The sequence below is a fragment of the Passer domesticus genome, chromosome 14 (assembly GCF_036417665.1).
Source record: "Passer domesticus isolate bPasDom1 chromosome 14, bPasDom1.hap1, whole genome shotgun sequence".
Classification (NCBI taxonomy): domain Eukaryota; kingdom Metazoa; phylum Chordata; class Aves; order Passeriformes; family Passeridae; genus Passer; species Passer domesticus.
The window spans coordinates 10,395,228-10,421,653 of NC_087487.1; the positions used below are offsets into that span (position 1 = coordinate 10,395,228).

The 26,426-nt window shown below is 36.6% G+C and overlaps 1 long non-coding RNA gene across 7 annotated transcripts in view; it reads right to left on the bottom strand.

The window, feature by feature from the left end:
* The window catches only part of LOC135281132 (uncharacterized), an 86,276-nt gene extending 60,146 nt beyond the window's left edge, over window positions 1-26,130 (bottom strand). For 5 of the 7 annotated variants that reach the window (XR_010347885.1, XR_010347883.1, XR_010347882.1 and 2 more), the window contains exons 1-3: window positions 23,497-23,760; window positions 20,341-20,494; window positions 4,095-4,175 (exon numbers count right to left, since the gene is read on the bottom strand). This is a non-coding gene — a long non-coding RNA (uncharacterized LOC135281132). Of the gene's footprint in view, window positions 1-4,094; window positions 4,176-20,340; window positions 20,495-23,496; window positions 23,761-25,937 lie in introns of those variants that run through there. The other 2 variants (XR_010347886.1, XR_010347887.1) reach the window with 2 other exon arrangements.
* Between the last annotated feature and the right edge of the window lie 296 nt (window positions 26,131-26,426).

The following is a 26,426-nucleotide window of genomic DNA, read 5'->3' on the forward strand; positions in this document are numbered from 1 at the left end:
AGAACAAGAAAAGCTAAGCTTTTAGGATGGCAGTTGAAATTACTTAATGCAGTATTCAGTAAATGCCTTGAATGAAAAGGATGTCCAGGACAGCAGGCAGGGATCAAGAACTCTGCTCATTCTCTCTGTTGCTACATGGGCTGCATCCTATACTTCAGCAATGGGTGGCAAATAAAATGGGCAGCAGTAGCAGCTGTCAGCCCCCCCATTTGAGAAACACAGCAACATGTTCAAGTCATTCAGTCATAGTCCATTATTTATGTTTAATGCAAACATTTGTAACAGTAACCATACATTTCAGGAAAATAATAACCATTTGGAAGATTTTGTGGGAGCTATAATTTACCATGTTTTTAAAATATGACCAAAATTGTAACAAACAAAATACATCAAGAAAAAAAACACCCCATCAAGAAAACACACATCTTTCTGAGATGCAGAGACTGGAGGAAGTTGCACAAGGAATTTGGAATGGTTGTCCTCTTCCTTTGCTCTCTCCTAAGTACCTGCTCTTGGTCACTGCCAAATATAGGACCTTGGATTAGTCATTGGTTTGACTCAGTTTATGTTCACCCCTCACAAACTAATTAATTTCTTTGTCAAAGCTCCTTTCAAGTGCCAGATATAAAGGTTGATCAGAGTAGGTCTTATTTTTTTCCATAAAAGGAAGAGTAATTCTTCAAAAAGTAATGGCCCTGCTGTAAATACAAATTCATTAATAAACCACAATTTGTATTGACATTTTAAATTCTAAATTTGCTGTTACTTTTGATCATGCCGATGTCATTAGCTCTATCTCCTACTGCTAAAGTAACTGCTTTCCTGTTTCCTAACCAGCTGTGAGACATGCATTTTTTAAAGGATTGACTCAACAGCCAGGCACCCTTTTACACAGACAGTCAAGTTCAAAGAATTTTCTCCATATCAGCCTCAAGAGCAAGAGCCTGAAAACTTTTGGTCAGTTAGTTTCATAACTATTAAAAAACAATATGATGTTGATCACTCCTGCAATTTAATATATAGGATTTTTTTTTTTGTAAAAAATTCTAATTTTTAGCAACGGAATCCTATTCAACATTATAAATTGCCCTCTTGTGTGTACATAGACACATACATAGCATATATTATCTCAACACAAAAAAGATTATAAAACACATTTTCTTGCAAAACTGATTTCACTTTTACCTACTAAATGCTAAAAAGAAAACAACTCCCTTAACTTGGCTACTAGGGAAAAACATTCCGTTTTCCAGCCGACACTGAGGATTAAAGAGTAAACAAAGACTTACTAAATTGAACTATCAACTCAATAGGCATTTAGTACAGGAATGTGTTTCTCTGACTCAGTATTTGGAAGAATGTCCTGTTGTAACTTCTGAAGTTATCATTACATAACCTCCAGCAATCCTCTTCAGGATTTGTATCCAATGCTACAGCTAAACACAGAGAATGTGGCCAGGAACACAAGTTCTGCAACCCTGCATATACACCACATGACTTAATTTATCCCAAAAAGGATACATTAAAATATCAAGAGCAAATTTCCTGAAAGGAAAAAATGGGAAGATCAGAAGTCTTGGAATGCTGCAAATCACAGGATATGGCAGTGAAACATGAAGAAAATGCTCAGAAATGAGGAAAGCATGCACTGCAGAGTCAAGAGTCAGAACAGGCCGAGAGTAAAACTGCTATCTGTATCTTCTAATGCAGCTACATCCTCATGAATGAAGCCCAGAGCCCTATCAATTATTTTTTTTAATTTAAATTTAGATTTTTTTGTTAAAGAGTTCAAACATAAAAGGAACACAGACTGGTTCTTACAAAAGGAACCAGATTTTCTAGTCAAATCAAACTGCTTTGGCACTCTCATAAAATGCTGGTGTTTAGAAAATCCACTAAGGAGGTACCAGTGACATTAATCTGATATAGTAATGATTTTAAACACAGGATCTGTTCTTAAGAAAAATTAGGAAAAAAGTTGTACTACATGTACTTACTTAAACTCCTGTTAATTTGCCTTGGTCCTGTGTGGCTACTCCCACACAAGCACTGAATAGTAGCAATGGCACATTTTAATAAGGAACATAAAGGATTGTGTGAAACATTTTTGACTGCAAGACCCTCTTCAGTAAAATTTATTTTAAAAAGCTGTACAGAATATTATTTTGTTTATTTTCATTTAAAATTTAAAATTTAAGATTGAAGCAGTTCTGAGAAAAAAACCCCTCTCTTTCCTGAAACAGAACACACACAATTGCAGTGGGAATGGAAGTACAAGGCAGGATAAACCTACTTAGGAGACCACAATCATTAACTGCTAAGGGTTCAATTAAACACCAGTGACAGACTTGTAACAAAATGAGTCCTGGTTTCTTTTTTGTACCTTTTCCACAAAGTAACTGAGAATTAAAGTTCTTAATTTTGTTGAAATGGGTATTTATTTTTTTCTTGAAAGGAAGCAAAAGAATAAGGTAAGGATGGAACATGTCCATTCACAATAACTATTAGGTGTCATCAGAAAGTCTGTCAGCAGATTCTTCTTGCTTTTAACATTTTTCCTTTTTTTAATTTTAGTATTAGAATTTTTTTTCCCTTGTATGTCTTTGGTTTTGCTTTCTAAATATTTTGTGCAAGTTTAAATTGTCTGAGCTAAAGCTGTTCAGAAAAAATTTATTAAAACTAAATGTTAATCTCATTGTTAGGGTGTTTGTTGTATGAATACCCTGTAACGCTCTCGAAGTAGGAAAGGAGAAAATTAGAAGTAGAAATAAGGACTGTGAAACAATCACTGTGTTACATGAGCTTATTTAATAACCTTTTGAGCCTACTGCATTCATTTTTGCCCAGGAAGTTTTCTCTCTCAAAATGAAGGAAACACTACTAAGTTATTGAACCACCCACCAAAATCATACTGGCACTACTCCAAATTAAAGTGTTACTTAGAAGCTCTTCTTGGATGGAACACTATTACAGACAGGACATGCATAAAGAGGGATTTTAAATAAGTGCTTTCTAAATGTCATAATTCCTATGGCATGACAGTAGCTCACAAGTGTTTTGGCATAGCACCTTTGCCAAACTACTCTGTAGGCAATAAGGGAGATTGCAGCTGTAGGGCACATCCGAGTTGCTCATACGTCTCCAGAGGGAGATCATTAGGTTAAATTGGTATCTTTTTACCCCACTTTTGCACCTTTAGTAACTGTAGTGCTGAAACAATTAACAGGTGTTACCAGTACACATTATTTGATTTTAGCCGGTTTTATTCTAGAAATTATTTCAGCTTACTTTCTTATATCCTAATGTAGATTTAAAGGAAACTAGTCTCAGGCTACCCAACTTATTATAAAATGGCCACAACACAAGGCAGATGCTATCTTCAGAGATGATGTCTTGATGCTTTGTTCCAAAAATTTATACATGCTTCAGAAGGCTGTTCAGGCAACAATGCAAAGAGTAAGCTTGCACAAAAGCAGGCAGCAGCACCAAGGCTGTGCGGCGGCAGCAGCAGCGGCCGGCAGCCCCAGAGGAGCAGGGTGCGCGCTCCCGTTCCGCGGGCTCCGGCAGCCCCAGAGGAGCGGGGTGCGCGCTCCCGTTCCGCGGGCTCCGGCAGCCCCAGAGGAGCGGGGTGCGCGCTCCCGTTCCGCGGGCTCCGGCAGCCCCAGAGGAGCGGGGTGCGCGCTCCCGTTCCGCGGGGCCGGCCCCGCAGGCCCGGCGCTGCCGCTCCCGCGCGCCCCCTGCGGGCCGAGCCGGGCGCTGCGGAGCGCGGGCGCCGCTCACAGCCACGCCGGGCACGGCCCGGGGGGCAGCGGGGACAGGGCCAGCCCTGCGTGCCAAGGACAAGTCGGACACGCCTCGAGACCACATTTTAAAATGTCACGTATTTGCAGTCTTAAATACGAGAGCTGATAGCACTGTAGTACTAGTTACTTGAGTAATCTGTCACCCTAGGAAGATGGAATTTCATTAAGATATAACATTCACTAATAACGAGTTTGAGATGGATATTTCAGCACGTAGACTCAATCCTGGAGGTAACTCTAACAGGGGAATATATTTTCAAGAGAAAAAGAATAGTTTTATATTGTTCTTACCTGATTCTGAACATATGTTCTCTCAAATCCTAATGCTCCACGATTAGTACTTGTGCTTGGTTTCCCGCCTGTATTTTAAATCTGTTCACACAACAATTTCAAGTAAGTTATGAAACAGTAAAATTGATTTGGCAAAACTGATTTTTACAGTCTGAACTGTGTATTTTGAGATAACAATGTTGTCAATACCACATGTATATTACAAGCAGAAACAAAAAAGTAACTCTTGCAAGTACATATTTTCTATTTGTAGATTTATAGTGTATTATCTATAAACCCTATAATGCTTAGTTCAGTTCAAAACTTTTGTAAATTGTTTGCCAGTAAGGGATTGGTTATGTTTGGAGGGTTACAAGCTCTGGAGAGTGTGCTAAGTATTCCTGAGCCTTCCAGCTCTGACAACAGGCTGTCCAAAGGCTCGACCCAGGAATCTATAATCAATATAACAACTTTAGAAGCACAGAGGTTCTTCGTGCATGCACGCGTTGGCTGTTGAAAGGCTGCTGGACTCTTAGGCATAGCAAAGCTGAATATTGCAGTGTCTAGAAATCTTTGTTCAGATGCCATCTGTATTGACAACACCACTCACAACCATCTCCAACAAACAAATGATGTTATCAATTTAACATCTTTGAAATCAAAGGTGTTAAAGTAGTTCAAAAGCTCCTCAGCAGCCAACAGCAAGTGCTTGACACTCAGACAGAATCTACTGCAGATGCTGCAGCAGCAGTGTGTAGAAATCAGCCAAGATGCCCCCTGCACCCACAATCAGACTGGCTGGCACGGGGCAGCACGCAGGGCATGCCAAGGCAGCAGCCACAGCAGCACACAGGCTGAGTGCTCCCACCCCTGATCCACACAGCACCACTGGGGTAGGGAAGCTGTATTCACCCTAACCCCAAAACAAGGCTTCATCACCCCCCACGTTTTGATTTTCTTTTGCAATAAGTGAGGTGGACTCCTAGAGATACAAGCTTATACAAAAAAAGCCACAATTCACTTGTGGAATTGTCCTAGCCTTCAAAATTAATACTTCAAGCATATTGTGAACAAAACTTGTATACAAGTAATTATGTACTGCATTCAGAAAGAGGTAGAATGCAAGTTTAAGCAATGACAAAGGCTTGCAGAATAATCTGCAATTATAATACTTCCACATTGCTGTTTTGTGGCCAAGTCAGTTATGTTTTCCTTGCCATAAGCCCCCAAGATCATTTTGAGCTTTAGTTAACACCTAGAGAAATAAGGATATAATTAGGTTAAAATGGGCCAGTACACATAGACGTATAATTTACTGCCAAATTACAAGACTTCCAAACATATCAACAAACAGATGTGATTGTGATTTTCATTCTTTGTGATATCCTAAAGACCTATGCCCATTTCAGCTGCACTGAGTAAACTCTAAGACAGACTACTGAACTCAAAAACTTCAGGTAACTTATTTCTTGCTTATCAATCTTAGTATATCTTAGTTACACATGGTGGCATTCAAATTTTGTGCTTTTACTGTACTCTACTACGTGAGGCATTTTTATTAAGAAATACATATTACTGTACTTATAACTTGAAATTTAAGTGAGCAAATGTGTCTGAAGTGCAAAGATCATGAGGAGTTTCATTGCTAAAGGGAAAAAATGTTTTTGCAGAAATGTTTTTCATCTTAAACACACATAAACAAAACAGGCTCTTGTATGCTTTACCACTAACAACAATGTATCTTGATTTTTCCATAAATTCTGCTATAAGTAAGATATTACAATGAAAAGAACATTAAAAATCAAATTAATGAACTACAAAGAAAGTTTTGTAACTGTATGAATGAAGCATTAAGGAAAAATTCTGTTTGTTTGGGGAAAAGATGTGCAGAAGTGTGAGGGGGACAAGCAGAATGGAGGGAGAGGAGAAGAGAGAAAAAGGAGAAGCTGACCCTGAAGGCACAGGTGCAACCTGACAGAAAGAGGTGGCAGGAACCCAACTTGCCAGCATCATCATCATCTAACTCAGTGTGTGAGTGCTGCACAGCACACTGGGGATCAGCCAGACCAACGGCTTGTTCCCTTACCCAGACAGCAGCTCTACCCTGGCCACACACACAAACTTAACCTTGCACAGGAAGAATGAAAAGTCAAGGTTTTATCATCTAAGGCAATGTTAAAAAAAAAAAAAAATCAGATGCTTATGATTCCAACTTTGTTTTCATATAAAACATGTTGGCCTTCTGGAAAAGATTAGAAAAAAGCCAAGAAAGCTCTATTACAGAGAGGAAAACAATAGTTATGTTTGTAACCCATATTGAATATATGTTATGATGGTTTTGTTATGTCAGACATATTTTAAAAATCATGGAATGGTTTGTATTAGGCATGGACACTTACAGAGAACATGAATTTTTAAAGCAAGAAAGGAAAACTAGGTAAAATTCTTAATTAAGTTCACATTACGGTAGACCCCTGAAAACAAGCAGAGAGGATACTTATTTCAAAATAACATGAATTGTATTCACATTCATAGACTTTCACAGATTTCAAGCTAGGAATTCTGAGATATGGATTACTTGCACAATGTAGATATTCTAAGTGTTTTAAATATCAGCATAAAACCTCAGAACCCGTAGCATTTCAGTAGATTTTGCTCTAATCTGATGGATTTGCCTGCCTTCGGCACAAAATATTCTAGTTCTGATTTAACAAGTCCTCCTGCATTTATGTATATCTTTACATTAAGAAGAATATTCAAACCACATGATATTTTAAGCCTCTATTTCAAGCTGAACATGCTGACTGGCTAATGAGTTGTTGAATCAGTGTCCCCAAGAGAAGCACTTACACCAGAGCAGTTGCATGTACCCCACTGCTGGATGAAGCTGTTCAAACACAGTGCTATCTGTATCTCTCCCTTTACAACAAAGCTTTATCTGATCACTGGGATTTCTAAATGAAAAAGACAACAAGAATTTAAAACAAAACCCCCTGTTTGTTAGCTATTGTTATTGGGTTTTTTAAAAGTTGTTTGATCTCCCAGATCTAATTGCATTTTTATTGTACATACCAATTTTAAAAACAGCTATTACAGAGAAATAGCCCAAATGTATTTTTTAACTTCACTGACTTTGGGGCTTCCTAGCTCAGTTTTAAATTATGACATCAGGTGCCAAATTTGACTCTTGGGAGTATCTCCCAGGCTCCTTGCATTGGTTGGCTCAGAGAAGACAGCTCTAGGCACCACAGAAAGAACTCTAAATGCACAGACAAATACTAATTAACAGAGAATTGTAATGAAGATTACACGTAGCAAAGAACAAATCTCATTCTTTAGAGCTCAGTTTCCAGATTCACCTGATGACAGTTTAGCCCCTAGAGAAACATTGCTGTTCATCTCTCACAATAACTAAACCTGCTGCTCTCACAATAACTAAAAACCTGCTGATTGAGCTGCTCTTGGGATTAAATGGACAGCATTGAGACTGAAATTATCCTACCAGTCCTTTGAGATATCTACCTATCAAACATTTCCCTAAAATCTTTTCAGAATGAAATATTCTTATTTTCAAGAAAATAGAAGGAAAGAAATTTTTTTAAACTTCACATTTCTAGTATTCTGCTTGTGATCAAGCTCCAAATTCTGTTGTTTTACAAAGTCAGGCTGCATTTTCAGAGCCTTTATAGTAAAACACTTCTTATATTTCTAAACATTTTGGCAAAAATAGATATGATCCCCTAGATAAATGCTGTATACTACAAACCAAAAAGTAAGGCTCAAAAGAAGTACAGTGCATGAAACAGCTTGTGTTTATTTAAAGAGTATTGGAATGCCAATGATTCTTTTCAGCTGTCCCATTACTTTTTCCCTCCTCAACTTTTGTTTAATTTTTTCCATGGTCCTAATTAGTTAACGCTCAAATTTGGAAAAACCAGAAAACGTATAGTCCTGTGCAGCAGATGGCAAGATATTCTAAAGACATGCCACTAACAGTAACTTGGACATCTTTTGATGCAAGACAAAAGCAAACACTTGTAGCAGCCAACTGGAATCAATTCTTTACAGTGACAGAGATGGTTTCCTACAGCTTGTAGGAGGAACAGAGAAGTGAGTGTGAAATCACTGGCCACCCACATATGCAGAGGTGACATAAATTAAGTACCTCAAGCTTGGTCACTGGTTCCAAATTAACTAAACATTTGTCCTTAATTCACATAACCTAAATTTTAAGAGTGTAAAGCAATATAAAGTGTCAAAAGTCAACTGTACTGGTTAACACCAGTTAACCCGTTGCTAAAGTTCATAGCTCAATTCAATGTACAATAATTTCCTGTTACACAATCTGAAGCACATTTGGTTTTACACATCCCTCAAAGTGTGTGTTTAATTTTGATAGAAATTATTTCATATTAAAAATCACTGGCAGACTTTATTTTCACTTTTCACATTTTCCAGAGTCAAAAATCCTCTATCATGAACTATGCATTTTGTGTTATAGGTACATCACCACTTACTTATTTTCCTTATTACTACTGTCAATGTTTTAAAGCTGATACTTAGATTAATAAATACAAAATTCACATAACTGTTTAATAAATATAAGTTAAACTTAAAAATACCAATCAGATCATCCTGCTATAAGTTCTAACTCTATGTATACCACACTCAAATCTGAATATAAAACACAAGCTTTAGAATTTTAGTGTCAGGCTCTATCCAACACCATTCAGTTTTAGACATCTGCATTGTCTGGCTAAATCAGATTTTAAAGATAGGCTGTAACTGCCCTTTCTCTTCACAAACATTGTAATTCCTCTGGAGAACTACATTCAGAGATAGTGTTTAAGCTGTGTGCACTGAACAGCTTTTTGGAAGAGTCTTAATTTTTTTTTAACCAGAAAAATAAACTATGGAGACAAAGAAAAGACTGAAAAACATGAACATACTGCTTTGACTATCATTTCCCTATTTGCCTGTACTAAGTAAGCCTGTTAATATATGACTATTTATCTCACCTATTTAAATTTACACTGGTTAATTACTGTAAAGATACAGCCCAAAGGCTGTAAAAGTTTCACTGAGCTATTGCTGGACAAGACTGAGCAGCTGACTCCTCAGCAAGGTTAATTTCAGCAGTCACATTAAAATTTCAGTTTTGTCCCACTAAAAAAAGAACCTTAAGTAAATGCTATTTAGTATACAAAGGTCTCAGCTATTCAGTGGTTCTTTTTACACCAGCATTAGGTGAAAACAATTTGAGGTCTCAACTCTAGAAGAGTGTCCAGTACAGCAGAATAAATGTAATGGGGTCTGTTCACAGCTACGTTGGGCTGCCTGCAAGCTAGAATTCCTGGATTTCATCCTTGTTCCTTTGAAGTGTTACACAAATAACCTACCATACAATTTTTCACTCTAAATTATTCACTTATAAAATTGGGGTTTTTTAGATATAGCCCAAAAGACATTGCAAATAAGCTAAGTGCTTTCACCATAGGAAAGCAAAGAATTAACTATGAACTCTTGCAGGTTAGGGAATATGGCATTAACCAAGTATAACTTATTCAATCTCATCCACATCACTTAAAAGAGCACAAAACTCCTCGGTGACTGGTGATAATAGGTAGGGATGATGACAATAGTGGGATTACAAGTAATGCCTTGCTGAAGTCCCACTTGAGTTTGTCTTCCCTATGGTTTCTTTTTTAAAAACAAGGATTTGAGTCTGAAGTTTTTTTATGTCAGTTCTTCTTGTGAACTGTTTTAAATGAAGAAAAACATAAATACATTTCCAGTCGTGTATGGTATCAGGAGAATTAAGAACTACACCATGGTTATTTCACTAGGCAGATCACAGAATCACCATGTGCTCAGTTGGAAGGGACCCACAAGGATCATCCAGCCCAACTCCTGGCCCTGCACAGCACCATCCCCAAGGGTCACATCATGTGCCCAAGGGTATTGTTCAAACGCTTCTTGAACTCTGTCAGGCTTGGTGCTGTTTATTTTTCTCCTTTCCCATTTCATAAATTGTCAAAATGACCACATGGTATTGGATGTTTCCTTGTAAAGGACTCCTGAACCTTTTGCTAGTATAGAATTTAGTATTAACAGTCATGAAAATATGTAAACTTGCCATAAGTTACATAAAGCAGATCACAACAACAGTCAAAAATCAGACTGCTAGACAAGACTATATTAAATGCACAATGGCATATACTGTACTTTCATCCAGAAATAATACCCAAGTATGTGAAACTTCTGATATTTTTAGATTTCCCTTACTTGGTAAATTGCAATGCCTATAAAATTCTAATAAGAGACCAAAGAAATGAACTCCAGTTCAGTATAAATATTTGTTCCAATGTTAAAAGTATCTGCACAAGCTTAACAATTGTATGTTATTTCAGAAAAACTTCAATTTTTTTCCTAGATCAAGAAGCGAGATTTATTCAAGATAGAAATCTCATATTTTCATTATTATTAAAAGGTTGTAAATATGCCATTACAAAAAACCCTTTGTGCTGGCTAGAATTGAGTTAGATCAGTAAATCCTAAAAACAAACCTTACAGTTTTGGGGACTAATAATTTAATATTCTTCCCACAAAATTTGTTTGTGAAGTCATTAATGAGTTTGTAAGTCAAGCACTTATTTCACTGGCATCCTTATCTACCTAGCCAAAAAATACACTTGCAACTTCCTGACCCTTTCCTTAGGAAATCCCAGGATAACTTTTCACTTGCCAGCGACTAATAAGAAGCAGTAAGAGGGTGACAGACAGAAAAATGACATTTCTGAGTGAATCTTATGCTAAACTGTTGTACTAGGATCCCAATCTTGAGAACGATTGCAGGAGGGCCTAGCAAACAATTTCCATGGTCAGAGTAGTGGTGCACAGGCTGTAAACAGAACTAGGAAGATATTACAGTTAAAATTGAACAGCTGCAGTTATGTTATACCCTTTTCTGGCCACAGAGTGAAATTTCAAGTTTATTCAGCTATTAAAGGTTTAGAAGACACCAATGTCCCACAGAGCACTGCATTATAGAACATTGTTAGTGAGTCTGAGACTCTCTAGAACAGTGAAAGCTGAACAGTTTGCTTCCTATTTCTTGTCAGAGTCACAGAGTTAAAGCTCAAGATGGTTTTGAGTCAGGGAAAGGTTGCTTTAGATCATTAATGGAAAACAAATGGGAGGATAAAGGCAGAGGACAATAGAAAGGAATAAAATGTGTAAGAACTCCTCATTTTTATTATCCTCCAGTGTTAATGTTGAAAATAATCCCTTCTTCGGGTGAACCTAGTTAAGAGTATTACCCAAAAGCTTATTGCATTTTACAAACACTATTTTGTAAATATTTCATGACAAACTATTAAATTAAAACAAAACACAATACCTTAGGATGTAAGTTCTTAAGAATTATTGCTTGAGAAGACTGGTTAAGTTTCACATTAAGCAAAAATAAAAGGGGCTTTTAATACTTCAAATAATTTACCCCTTCGCTCTGACCTATAAAAAAAACAACCCAGAAGGAAAACAAAGAAAAATAAGGTGAAAATGCTGTCAGTAAAAATTGCTTTCCTAGATTAAAGATGTGGCCAAAACCTGGCATCATTGTTGCCAATTTATCAAGACACCTTATTTTCTGACAAATATGACTGCTATGTTTGTGAGCAAGCCTGCAGTCTTTCTCACCTGTTTGTGGTAGATTCTGCACAAAAGAGCAAGTTCTCTACACATTTCTCCACATCCATGTAACACCTTCAAGACTTTGAATTATCTAGATCATATTCATGTTTGATCAATTTTTGTTTTTTGCAACAAGCACTACTACATATACACACATTTAATGATGTCACCCTTACTTTCCTCCTTTTACTCTGAATCTGTGTAAAAGAAAGCCCTTTCAATTACTAGTGTTTTAAGTTGCAGATAGTTATTTAAACTTACAGTAGTACAAAAATCTAGTGCTAAAGTACCAAATGGGTGTTTAAGATCCTCTACAGACATCAACACTGTGCTCATTTATTAACAGCCTCCTTTAAAAGAAGGTATGAAATTTCATGTTCTTTTATTGGTGACATAAGTGCTTAACTTCTTCCACAAGATTCTTCAGTGATTCATACAGACTAAAACAGTCTTTGACAAACCACTGCATGCATGAGCACAGAGCAAAAATAGTGGTTGACAGAGAAAGGAAATTAAAACAAGCAAAGTAATGTGAAAGATGTAGATAAATGAAATGAAAGCAGAAATGAGACAACAGTCTTTTTCACTTCCTTGAAAATTATTTCCTGTTGCCAGTATTTGCAATGATCTTCTTATTGGTATTTGCTATAAGGAGGAAAGTCCTGCTCATTGCTAAATATTACTTTAAGAACTGAAATAAAGTAGAAGCCTATTGACATTTTTACCTGAAGGCACAGTGAGTGTAACAACGCAGCTTTGAGGAGCTCTTTAATGTTAAATAGAGGAGCATGTCACTGTCTTGTTTCTTGGAATCATTAAGTTAGTAGCATGCTTCCCTCTAACAATAATATGGCAGCTACTGGAGTCAATTTCAGAACAAAAATACTTAAGGCAGACAGTTTTCCTTTACTTTTAGCTTAAATTCTAATTTACTTGTTTAATAGACTGAAAAGAAACCAGTTTAGGTATTTATAGAACTGTGAAATATGCTCTGCACTATCAATGCACCAGGTCATTTGGCTTAGACATGCACAATATTTCCCTTTAATACTGGTCCAAGTAGATGTTGTTCTGGAAGCAGTTCAATAGCAGCATTTTCATCGAGGGCCAGAATACACTCCTTTTCCATTTCTATTGTCTTCTGCACTTTATCTTAAGTGGGGAAATGTATATTAGTTGCAGCATATTTATCTTAATTTTATTTCGTTTTACAGGTGTTCTAATGCATTTGGATAATCTTTAAAGAAACGGCTGTAGGAAATGTAATTATCTTCAGGATTATTTCTTCAGATAATTTGTAGAAGAAAGCCCAGTCAAGATAGAAGTTTCAAGATGGAAGTTTTAATCTTTACTAGTGATCTAAATGGGATCTCAGATGCACAGTCTTCAGTTTTATACCCCAAACAAATGCTATACATCTTAGCTCACTCAGATCTAGATGACATTGTCAAGGCAATCTACTATTCATCGATTAAGTATGAAATCAACAATTAAAGCAAGCGCTTGGCTACCAAATTGTGCTCAATACAGAAATTAAGCACAATCCTATTGCAGTCCTGTACAGAGACACTGAATTGTGGACTGCCTTCCTTTGAAGAAATAAGTCACCATGAAATCTGACAGACAACATTCAGAAATAATCAATAAGCACAATTAAAACCCCAGCTCCTCACTAGCAACAGGTATTCATGAGATCCTGTAAAACAGAGCCAGATAACTCAAAGTCACAGATCCCTGTTTGCTACTGAAATTATTTTCTTACCAATGGAAAAGGAGAGAGCTCTTAAGCAGTGAAACCATGCCTGGCTTCACAAAAAATTACTTGTAAACAGTAACACATCACTGTGGTTTATGATGCCTTGCATTTAGTTTCTAAAGACTCTAGCTTGAGGAAGCCAAAAAAAAAAAAAACACAGCAGCTTAAGTAAGCAGAAAATCAGAATTCTTACATGTGAAATACCAAATATTTTGACTTTTTCCACAGAGGAAATTATTAGGCTTCTGAATAACACATTCACAGCTCAACACAAGCCATCTATTCCTTTTTGTGAGAGGCAGAACAACACAGAGCTGACTAGAGATATCCTAATGAACTGCTTCTGTATTGATCCATATTTGGAAACAAAAAAGTTTAATTTCTGGAATGGCCTGCACAGGCTGCTTAGCCTATCCACAGTGCTGCGTATAGGATGCATTTTCCTCTGGTATGATGTTCAAAGCTTCAAAAGCTTTTTTACACCTTCCACCCCTGGAAACACTTTCTAAGCAAGTTGATTTTCAGTAAGCATTTTTTTAGACCTTGTCCCTTTAAATCATTAATAAATATTTTATACATGCCGGACATCTACAGATAACCTGTAGAAATTTACCTAAACAGTGAGACCTCTGACTATGGAAGCCTTTTATTCATAGTAAAACTACCAGTTTTCCCTTGGTTAGTTTTGCAAACTCATTGATGACCTTTTGCAACACGATATTTGGACTGCCTTGCACTTGTGATCCTGGGGCACTAGCTATATCCAAAAGACTTTTTTGTCATTCTGCTCCGTTCCTAAATGGAATGGACTCAAAACTGACTAAAAGCACTTCCATCCACAGAACTTACAGTATATGCTCAAATAATTTCTATAAATCCTAGTTCATTCCAATAGTTTTATGGCTTTTAACTAGCTGTATACCTATTAAATCTACGCAGCAGACCAGTTCTTTGATCTGTTTATAACCCAAATGACACTACTGTTTATTCCAGCCAAACTTCTATCAGAAAGTAACAATAAGCAAAATACAGCTTCATGAATGCTCATAAAATTATAATGTTTCAGCACATAAAAGAAAATTAAAAGTATGCAGAAACATCTTTCATTCCTTTTCTGGTAAAAATTATAAAAAGGCTACATGCACTTTAAATCAGTCTTTTTTAATTTATGTTACAAATGCAATTCCTCCTATAGCTCTGAGCAAACCTACTTTAGTACAGCAAGAGAGGATTCAAATTTACAAGAGAAGGCATCCCTTTCATATAATAAAACAGCTTTCTCCTAAGTTTCCAAGACAGGCTATATTTTCTGTGTTTTATTATTAATTCCCCAAAGATATCTGGGGCCCATCAACCTCCTACAAACCATTGAAATAGGTCCTCCATTCCAAAAGAAACAGGAAAAGCAGTAGGAGACAGTACCAGTGATATTCTGTCCATGATAAAGCTGTTATTTTCATTCCTTCTATAGCATAACCAGACAGTCTAAAGCTGTCAGGGAGTTGGAGTGAAAACATAACAGTTGATGTGAAAATGAAAAATAAGTGTTGATGTCTCATGAGCTAAGAATTTGGATCAAAGAAAACCCAGAAGTATCAGCAAAGCTGTCTGTATATCATCAAGATTCCAATGAGCAAATCCTCAGCTGGAGATCTGCCCCCTACACTTCATCCTGTGGACCAAGTACATTTGGACAAGGATTCTGTCTCTCCCCACATCACAGTCTTCCCTGCAGTCACAGAGGAGAAAAAGGGCAATGAACTCACCTACGCAAACCCAAACTTTGGTCAAGTTAAGTGCTTCACCAAGTAAAGGCCAGACAAAACAGCACTGGTGCTATCAGGCATCCCAGCCCTACCAACACGAGAACAAGGAATTGAATGTTTTTACAGAATGGGAACACTTAAGGGCAGCTGAACAACTTGGAGCTTTTAGCATGAAACAGGACAAGGCAGAAAGGTGCTGGCATCAGTGTGAGGGAACCTATTCTGGGCACACAGAGTCCAGCACTCTAGAGATCTGCAACCAGTCATGTTTGAGACATGAAAAAATCTCCAGCAACTACAAAATAGCAGTGGAACAAAATACTTCAGTTCTAAACACAATTAAAGTTTGACCAGTTCAGTATCCAGTTACAGACTGGATCCTCTCACCTTTCCTCATTTCCCTTTGAAGTCAGGTGCCTTTTAACAGGCACTGTACAAAGTTTCTGGCTTTGAGACATCAAGAGAACAGTACTTCAGCTTTCCTTTTTAGCATACTTTAAGAGTCAGAAGAGTGAGCTGTAAGTTTCAAATATTTGTGGCTTAAGTCAAAATAACTCTAAAATAACATTATGAATAGCCTATCAGAAGAGCTCTGGGAGATGATTACAGGAATGTACTCAGAACTGTCAATATTACCTTTTGGAGAAAAACTTTCAACCCATATATAAAGTGATCAAGGATGGCAATTTTCAGTTAGGCTGTTGTTGCAAAAGACCCTATCTCTTCAAGAACAAAAATTAAGTTTAATGCTAGAAAATGTATTCAAAATTGCAACCTAATCAAACCCTTTAATATTTTATGGTTCTTAATTAAGAGAAAGCCTGACCAAAACAAAAAAAAAAAAAAAACACCAAAAACAACACCAAAAAAACAACCAAACATAAAGGTATTTAAATTCTTTTTTTGTGATTTTATTCACTATTTTAAAAACAACAAAAAAATTGAGGAAACTAATACAAATAACCCTTCATTCAACATATGCCCTCAGTATGAGGATTTTCAGGCAAGTCCAAAGGAAGCTTTGCCCAGTTACTTGAGTGAATTCTTTCCCCATGTTGAGCATATTAGGGTGAAGTGAACCAGGCACCACCTCAGGTCACTCTCGAAAGAAAATTTTGGAAACAAAAAGATCTGAGGAAGATTCTGAACGACTCTCAAGTGAAGCACACATATGTACAAGATTTTGCAGTGAGACTAGTGATTTTAATTTTTATCTTTAAGTGGTTGTACACCACTGACAGCCAAGAAATAAATCCCATGTAGTCAAAATTATTTTAGGTGGTATTGAGTCGTCCATGTGAACAGAAACTGCTGAACCACTCTTCCAAATACAAAACTGTTTCTGTGCATCTCTTAAGTTATGATGCCTTATAAAAGTGTGCATGACCTCCAGCAGGCTCTTCACCAGATGCAAAGAGTGCATAATCTTTGGTATCACCAGCGATGCAGTTTTATTTACTTGATTGCTTTCTGATTACAGAGGAGCTCAATCTTATGAGAGATATTGATGCACTTATTGAATGAGACAGCATTGCACACACAATACTGCAGCAGAAGGACAGTCTCATGCGAAATGTAATGTGCAAGTGAACTGAACAAAACATCTTGGTTCTCCAAAAAGAGTATTTTGTTCTGGTACTGTTTCTAGGTCACAGTAAAATTAAAATTGCTAAGATACTTTGATTAAAAACTAAAGATGACCTAAAACCAATAATACTGAACATCAGAAATCATAATCTTAAATCCATTCCCATTCTATAAAGAAAAAAATTGTATTTTGAACTTTACGTGTGCATATAAATTGAAGTACTAATTCTTTAAGTCCATGATCAGTCACCTTGTTGGCATTACACAAAATATTGTACGACATCAGTAATTCTGCTTTGGTTCTTTCTGAATCCCAGAGACTCCTTCAGCAGTAAGGCACTAAAAACACATTGCCATGTATAAAGCTGTTCAAACCCCATGGAAGAGCACAGGGCCAGGACAACACAAAGAAATCTACTCATTGTAACAGCCAAGCATCAGTTGAGCTTTCACAAAGATACATCTCCCCACTAGAGGAAAACCACTCACCAGAAAGGGAGCTGGTCAGATTATCACACATCTCTCCTAATACTGAGATGGACACCAAAGTGATGAGAAAAGTTAAAAATAATAAAATGAGAAACTATCATTATCTTTGTGTACTGCATAAGAGGAAGGTTAGACGGAAAAAATTCCGTCTTGACTGGGCAGATGCACTTACACCACAAATGCATGTGGACAGATGTTCAAATATACTCACATATAAAACTGCTTTTGAAGATTGAGAACTACCCTCATCATTTGCTATATAAGGCCAGTGGATCTAAGTTCTGTATTATTCAATTTTCAAACTATTTAATAAGAGAATCTGTTGCTAATGAAAAAGTGAATGTGCTGCTATTTCTGTCAAATCCGTTAGACAAGATGTTTGAGAAACACTCAAAAAAAGAGAAAAGAACAGGAATAGAAACTGTCTGTAATATTCATCCCAGTAAGGATCCTATTTATTCCAATTTCACTTGTAGGATGTGAAGAATATAATTGCAATTATGACAGCATGCAAAATTCAAAATTGATTAGACTGCTTTTTATTACTGCTCAGTGTGTGACTTGCATGTGTCAATAATAACAGCAGCATGATTTTAATACAGTATGCTGGGCAAACTGTTTTAAGAGAAGATTTGAACAAGAACCACCAACATCTGTTTATAAGCAAAAGTTTTGCAAATAAAGCAGAGATGAAGTCAGGAATTTTGATCTCACTTATCTGGTTATGACTAACTGCATTGATGGATGCTTTGTCTGCTGCATGTGGTGCACAAGTGGTGAAAGATTAAGGGCAAGACATCAGAGAGACAAGAAAAATTGCTGTGCATCAAGCAGTCCATCTGCTTTGGCCATACAACAGTTACTATCAAGTGACTTAGAGGCCAAATCTTAGTCTGCTTCTGAAACTGGGCCATCTAAAAAAAGCTTCAAATTCTACTCACTAATACACATTTAAGACTTCTGTGAATTCTCTGTGGATACATTGTTTCACATAAATCACTGCCAGACAAAAGCAGTAATTTTGGTTTATGTTTATACTCAGGCTTCTTAAATATCATTTAAGATGGGGTATGTTGTTTTATTTTTATATGTGACTTAAGGAATTAAAATAAAGGTTTCAATGACTACAAATTTAATACCTTGGACTGTAATGTTCTGAGTGTTAACCTCTTCTATTTAAAAAAAGTTTATATATAAAACCCACACAGGTATGATTCACTATTACGCACATAAGCCACTAAAAATCAAGGACAGCCAAAAAAGGACTGGTGACACCTCTCTCGAGAAGTTTGCTGCACAACTTTTAGAAGTTCTCCCTGTTTAAAGCACACTGAAATACCCTTTTTTTTTTTTAAATTCCCAGATGCACATATAAAACATTTGGTTAGATGAGGACTCTCACAAGAGTAGCAAGATGTGACTTAGCTTCCAAACTGCAATCCGATTTCTTTTTTTCATTGCATTGCACTTGCTAAGGTGGGGATTGTACCACACACATCTGTGTTTGTGACTCATCTTTTGTAGGAATTCTTTAACTGCCTTAACATTTTATATAAAAGGAGGATTAAACATGGAAAGCCAAGAACTATCAGCTCCATTGCTGTATATATGGGAAAAAAAATCTGGATGGTTTTATCGTTTGGAAGAGAATAAGGTAGGGTTATACACAACACAGAAAAACACAGAAGCTCCACAGGACCACATCAATACACAATGATAATGAGAGGTGCCTTAAGCACTCCGTTCAAGAGTGGTAGCATCACAGAGACAACTGAATAAACTAAAAGATCTTGGATTTTAATCACCTAAAGTTCGTTCTCAGCACAATTGTCTTTAAACTTTTTCAAAATTCAAACTGAAAAAACATCACTTGAAATTTCAAATGTATAACTCAACAGTATAAAATGCAAATAAATAGTTATTAGACTTGTAAAATAAACTTAGAGTTTAAAATTAAGTAATTAGCTGCAATACTGTCACCAATGAACACTTCAAATTTTCACCTGTTCACCTGGTTATTAATTTATGGCAAAATTGCAACACTAAACATGAAGATAAGTGAGCTCTAGCATAAGAAAAATATTTCAGCAAGATGTAGCACTTCCATTAAAGACCAAAATTCCCATCCTATTAGATGAAAAGAGTTCATTCTGAATGTAAACCTAAGGACATTAAGTATTCTATAAAATTACTTAGAATTTTTTAGATCATCAAGAGCACCTCTCATTTAATTCATCTACAGCCAAGTGTTTGGGACACAACTTAGGTTTGCTGTGAAAAACATACCAAATAGCACATATTTTCCAAACTAGTTTACTACTATTATTTTAAAAGACCCTTGACATTTCTCAGAAGCAGTTTTCCACTCATCATGCAGCCCAGTTACAGGTTAAAGGGCTAAATCCTGTAATTATTCAGGCTATAAGCCTATTTTCGAATAAATATACTGCTGCTTCTAAGTTTGAAGAACCTTGTCCAGCATTCTTCGAACTTTGGCTACAGTAGGCTTTTTCCATTTTTAACATGGATGTTGTCAGTACTTTTTATTTAAAAATAATTCTCAGCCTAACATCCAATAACCATTACATTTTTATTACTTTTTTGAAGCTGGCACAATTTATTTATTTTGAGAAACCATTTGCTAAAACAAGTTTTTGCTCCCAAAGTAATCTACTACTATCAGTCTCTCTACATTACCATTACACATTAACAAAATGGAAAGCAACCCAGCTTTTCAAATCAGTTGTCCTCCTTTAAAAAAAAAAAAAAGAAAGAAAATATCTTTGTCTAATTTATTGAGTTTTTTCCAATTAAATATCTCTCTCAAAACCAATGGCTCAAATTCCCCTCAAATACTTTAAATGTGATGTGTCAGAAAACTTGGTTTTGATATGATCTGTACCATAATGTTACTCCACAGATCTCAGGTGAAACATTTTACTGTGACTTTAAACAAAGCCTTGACCTGGAAGTTTACCAGCTGCAGTATTTCTTTCAGGACACAGCATTCAGAAGGATGCCCAGTGGTGGGATTATAATTTGTGGTGCTTTGCAACACTAACACAGCATCTTCGTAGACAGCAGAGACAGAACCAACTTCAGCATTTCCACGTGTGTATTTTTCCTCCATCCTGCACAAGAAGCAATGCTGCTGTTTCCACCTATCCAGGGCATCCCAGCACATACATTGAAAGGTCCTAAGGGAAGTCTACATTATAAATTCAATTGAATATTTAAGTTTTGCACTGAAATAATCACGCTGGATATATTAAACTCTATGATGGTGAGCTACATAATGCAAGACAAGTACACTCATTACTGATCCCACAGCAACTGCAGCTGTAACAAAGGCAGCTTGTTTGAGTTTCCTGTCAAATTAAACACTCTAAGCCAACATAATTTTATTCAGTAGGCACTGTTAGTGTAAAGCTCTGTTCATGTAGCTGTGGGAGCCGAATTCCTAAAATGAACAATAAACTGTCTTTTAGAAGTTTGGCTGTGGAGACTAGGTGGCTTCTCATGAAATTCATGTGCATTTATACTGCCTGTGTGTAGCAGCACAGAGAATTGTTTCTGGCTTTCATTTCATGCACAGGGCTCTATCCTGCCACAGCAAACCTGATACTTTTACATATTTTGTCTAAGATTGAAACTCATTTGTGCTGTTCACACTACACCTTTGAGACCCCACCTCCTAACTACCTGTCTTGCTGCCAAGAACAATTACTTTGTCTCTCACCATGGGCACAGCAGATTTTCCCACACTGAAGAGAAACCACAAATTCTCTATAAACAGGGAAGAATGGACAGAAGACTTTTTTCTTCCCCCTAATATCTTAAGCGTCTGATTTTTCTTACATCTTGCTGGGTTTTGTTACGTATTTTATTGGTTTTCAGAGGCATTCAAGAGAAAACATGGGGAAAATCAATCTCAGTTGTTAAAAAATCTCAAGCACTTTTAAAAATTGGAGCAAGTTAGAGCTATCTGTTTATATAAAGTCCAGAAAGCTCCATTATGATCACATAATGTAGGCATGGCCAATTTGTGGTTCTTGAGCCACATGTAACCTTCAGGCAGTTCAAGTGAAGCTCTAATGGGGCTAAATCACGCAACAAACACATGTCTGCCCTGAGCTGCTGAACAGCCCAGACCTGCAGTTCTGGGGCAGCATCCATGGCCATGCTCCTCATCTCTCATCAGACAGGAATATCTGCAAAGCTCCAACAGCAGCAGATAAAAGCAGGCACATTCAAAGTATTTTCAGAATGTTACCTCGTAGCATTCATAACTATCATCTTCTGCAGCACTCCTCCCTTTAAAGTATCCATTTCTACTATTTAAAATATCACCAGAATTTCACCAGGTTACTTGAGGGCAGAGACCACTCAAATTCCTGTCTCTAAGAATCAAAGCACTGTGGGTAAGACATAGCACATGACTTGAGGAAAAGTGTTTCTACTGAAATGTTTCATTTCCTAACAGATTGGAAAAAACAAAATAGAATATTTAGTTTTATGAAAGAGATGTTCAAGAAGCAGATCTACATAGAACATTCAGAGGGAAGAATTAGTCTTCAGAAAGAAGTCACCTTTAAATATATTTAATCAGTAGTCACTTTCAGTCTTGTAGATGTACGGGAGAGAACTGTCACATGTGTCTCATGAGTTTAATTCCCTAGTCACAATTCACATGACTTAACATGCTCTAAGGATACTTCCTGGACATCTGCACTAAAAATTACTAACAGTGTACTCAGCTATAAGTGATTACACCATCTTGCTTCATCAGATGACTCCTCTGGTCTCTAAAATGTGATTAATGTAAAAGCTAAGTTTAATTTCTAATTTATTTCAGAAGTTCTGATTTCTTAGAATTCCCAAAATGGGGGAAAAGTTAGGTTTCCTTAGAGAATAATTGAGATATTGTATAGTTTCTTTCCTCAAATTGCAGACCAACAAAAATTTCCTAACTAAAGAATCCAACTTATTGAAGAAAGATAACAAAGATGGTTTAATTGATGCATTAGCAATTTCAATAGCCCTGCTTTTCAGGCTACGCCATTATGAAGAGTAACTAAATTTTATCCAACTGCATTTTAGAAAGGAAAATATTCATACTCTGCTAATTATCAACTACAACAGGGACATTTGAAGCCATAATTCAATTTGCTGTGACTGGATGCAGCTACACCAACCTCAACAGGTTAATTATTGCTTCACAGACCTACATTCACCACGATAACAAACAGCTGCTTACTATTAACAAGACTCAATTTGACAAGTGGCTTTATTTTTTAATTATTCACTTTAATCTTTCACAAATTTTAATCATCATTTTCAATTACAATGAAGTTATACTTGACAAGAATCTCCTTTGGGAAAACATTCTGGAAAAACAACATTTCCTTCAGGCTACTGATGTTCATGGTGCTTTTCAAGCTGCCCTATCAGTTTGGGTGATGTAACAAACTATGCCTGTGGTCAGGCTGCGGGCTTCATAGGTTGAAATACAAAAATCAGTCTTTATTTCTGTTTGCACAAGCAGTGAAAGTCTGCAGTATCAATGATCCATGTAACATTAATTTAGAAGAGTGTTCTTAAGCCTCTGACTTGATACTCATTGCACAGTTAAAAACACCTAAATCTTTGCAGAATAAGGTATTTCTATTGCAAATACTTCTAGCCTTCCCTTTTTTCAGTTCTGCTAATTCCATGCCTACCTCAACACATAGTTAGGTTGAAATTTTAAAACAATGTAAGTAACTGAATCAAATAATCTTTTGCACAGTTTTAGCAAGCCCTCCATAAAGCACAAGGCAAGATCCTCAAACTGATGCCATCAGTAGAACGTTGCTTAGTTACTTCAATGAACAAAGCTACTTGAGTTAAGATCAAAGTCTAATTACAACATCTGCATCACAGCACTAAGTTGATCTCATTGTAAACAGGATGAGTTTGTAATTCTTACACCAGGAAAAACTGAAGTAAAAGAATAGTCCCTTATTAGGAAAAAGAAATCCTCATTGCAATTTTTCAAAGTAATACATTTCTACAGTTCTTACAAAAGAACAGGAGTGGCCCTTGGTAACACCTGGACACCAATATAAATTCAAAGTAATTGCAAAATACATGCCTTAAAATCATCAATGCCTTCAAGTTATTCATGCAGGCAGTACCTCATTTCTTCCTGAGAACATCCTTCTCCAGGTTCAGCTTCGCCCTCTTGAATGCCAGAAAAAAAACCACACAGAATTCATGTTATTCCCAATACCTTAAATATATTTTCTATATCCACTGACAAGGTTGATCTACAAACCTAAATCCTGTTTCAGTGGGACACAACACAGAAAGACCCTGTTCCATTGTTTCCATTTCTTTGGTAGCTAAGAAATTCCGTTTCCACGAAAATAGCTAAGGTAACAGGGAATTAATTTTAAGCAATATAACCCAAGTACTGAGGAACTCTGAAAGAGAATAAATGGGAAAAAAGACCTTAAAGAAGCAGCATGAGCAATAATTGAACCCTTTTCCATTCAGGCCCACTCTAAGGAATTTTATATCACACCTAGGAATCTAGAAATATGACTTAGTCATTATTTCTGTGTGAATCTCCAATCCCTTCTTGTTAGAAGAAAAAGAAGAAACATCTTCCAACTTCCAAAGTCTGAAGCTAAGGAAATCAGTCACTGAAAATTCTTGCTATGGTTTTCTTCCATTTTTGTTCATGACAGCATTTGGGTGACATTACTTAACCAGCAACACCTGAAAGTCAGTATATTACAAGAGAAGATATTATGTGAAACATTTTGCATTGTAAAGTTTTCTGAGGTATGGAACTCTTCTAACAATGTAGAGATCATTCCCATTCCCTTTGTCAAGTTGTAACAGTCTCACATCAGTAAGATCAGTCATCAAAAATTGGAGTGGAAAGTACAAAGGGCAACACATTCCAGTAGCCTTAAATATCTTAAAGCCTTAATAGAGAAGACATCTTAAATATAGAAATACAAAAATACAGACAGTGAAGTGAAAATTCATACAAGATTAGAATAATTAATTAAGGGATGATGACAAGGGAGGACATGTTTGGCCATGACTATGCTCCAAGATATTTATTTCAGGAAAGAAGAATGTTGAAGGCAGAGGACCCCCCAAAGGCAGAGACTAAAATTATTATACTCCTCACAGACAATTCCTCCTACCAACAATTGGATTGACTATCTCTCCAAAGTTTCAAAAATACCTCTCCAGCTAAAGTATGAGATGTGCATAAATGTGGATAAACCACACAGCTATTCTGACACATAACAGTTCAAAAATATCTGTAGAATTATTCACATTCCCAAAAGGAATACATGCATCCCTGTAAAGACAGAGAAACTGCAGGTTTCAGTTCTTAAAATGCCTGCTTTCCCCTTCATACTGTCGTTCCTACTTATTTCTACCTTCAGGGAACCTATTCCAAGATACCCTAGTCACAAGTCACTGACCTTTTTGCTGTCTTAGTCCTTTTCTGCTTTGTAATTTGCTCCTCTCAAAGAGCACAGATGACTTCTATAAGTACTGTGGCATATTTGATGCTTGAAAGAGAATTTCTTTAGCAGAACAAAAATACATTACACTTAGTTGAGAACATAGTGGTTTAACTAACAGAATTCAAAACTTACCACTGCATGGGGTATAACGGTATGAAATTACTGGTGCTAAGGTGAAGTCAGATTTTGCCAACTTAATCAGCATTTCTCAGATAATACCAAGACCTCAAATGTCCCAGAAAATTGAAGGTACTCATATACCTCACCACAGAAAGAAAATTGACTCGTAGGTAAATAGTTCCATCCAGTCTAATCAAAATTATGATCTAGAGGCAACTGCTAACTATAACCCTTACGTAACAGAATTCCTTCCCAGTGAAGAAATATTATATTAATGCTTTCTTGTACTCCCCCCCCCACCCTTTAGATAGGAGCATAAATAAAAGACTAAAGAATTGCTATGACAAGTATTAACACGCTTTGTAAGGACTCTCAACTAGGGAAATTACAAAAGTTTCAGGGTATCTCCAAAAATAGTAATAGTAACATTCAAACACAAGGACTTTTTAGAATGAATTTGTTTCCTTATTTTTAAAATTGAATAAAATATTCTACATTCCACTAGATAATTAAACTGTGAATAAAAGTAAGCAGACAAGACTCCACAACAATAAGTTACAAGAGATGACAATATGTGGTAACTACTCAAATAGTTTCAGAAACCCACACCAACTGAGAGTGGTTTATAGAGAACTCGGACAGCATGCAAGTCAAACAGAAAACCTTACAAGGAAACAGTTCCCAAACAAGGAAGACCATCAATGTAAAGAAACTTTCTAATGTACACATTGCTACATACTATCAATACACCAGCAACACCACAAACAGATCTGGAGAACAAGGAGCAGCAGCTCTGGAAGAGCCCAGGAACCAGCAGCCCCGTTTGATCAGAAGCATGGTGAGGCACACTCTAAGAAGCCCAAGCACTGCAGGCCTAGGAGTAATGCCCAAAAGCCCAGGCCATCAAACAAAGCTGTACCAACAAGAGCAGATCCATAAACAAACCAGGCACTCCAGAGATAGCTGTAAAAATATCAGCCATCCCACCCAGAAAAACCCCAAGTCTGAGCTTAAATAGAGCTTGGGGCTCATGGGCAGAGGGGTGGGTGGGGAGCCCAGGTAAATGTGGTCAGGGGAATTAAGGCCCCTTGGACTCAGAGTCCTGACAGGGCTTGAGAACAAAAACAGCAAAACAAAAGGAAGTGAAAACAAGTGCATCAAAGGCTTTCTAACATAATTAAACACTGAGCTCCCCTCCTAAAAGCTGATTGTTTCCCATGATAACCCAAATGGTTTAATTGCTAATGCATTTACCTAATTTTACAGTGTCCAAAGGAAAGGGATTTCAAATTTCACAAAAATAGTTTAAATAAGGGCATTGAACCTAACCATGAAAAACAATTATTAGGAACCAAAGCCAAATGGAGTGAGCAAAACAAGTACCTGAAAAAATAATAATCTGAGTGCA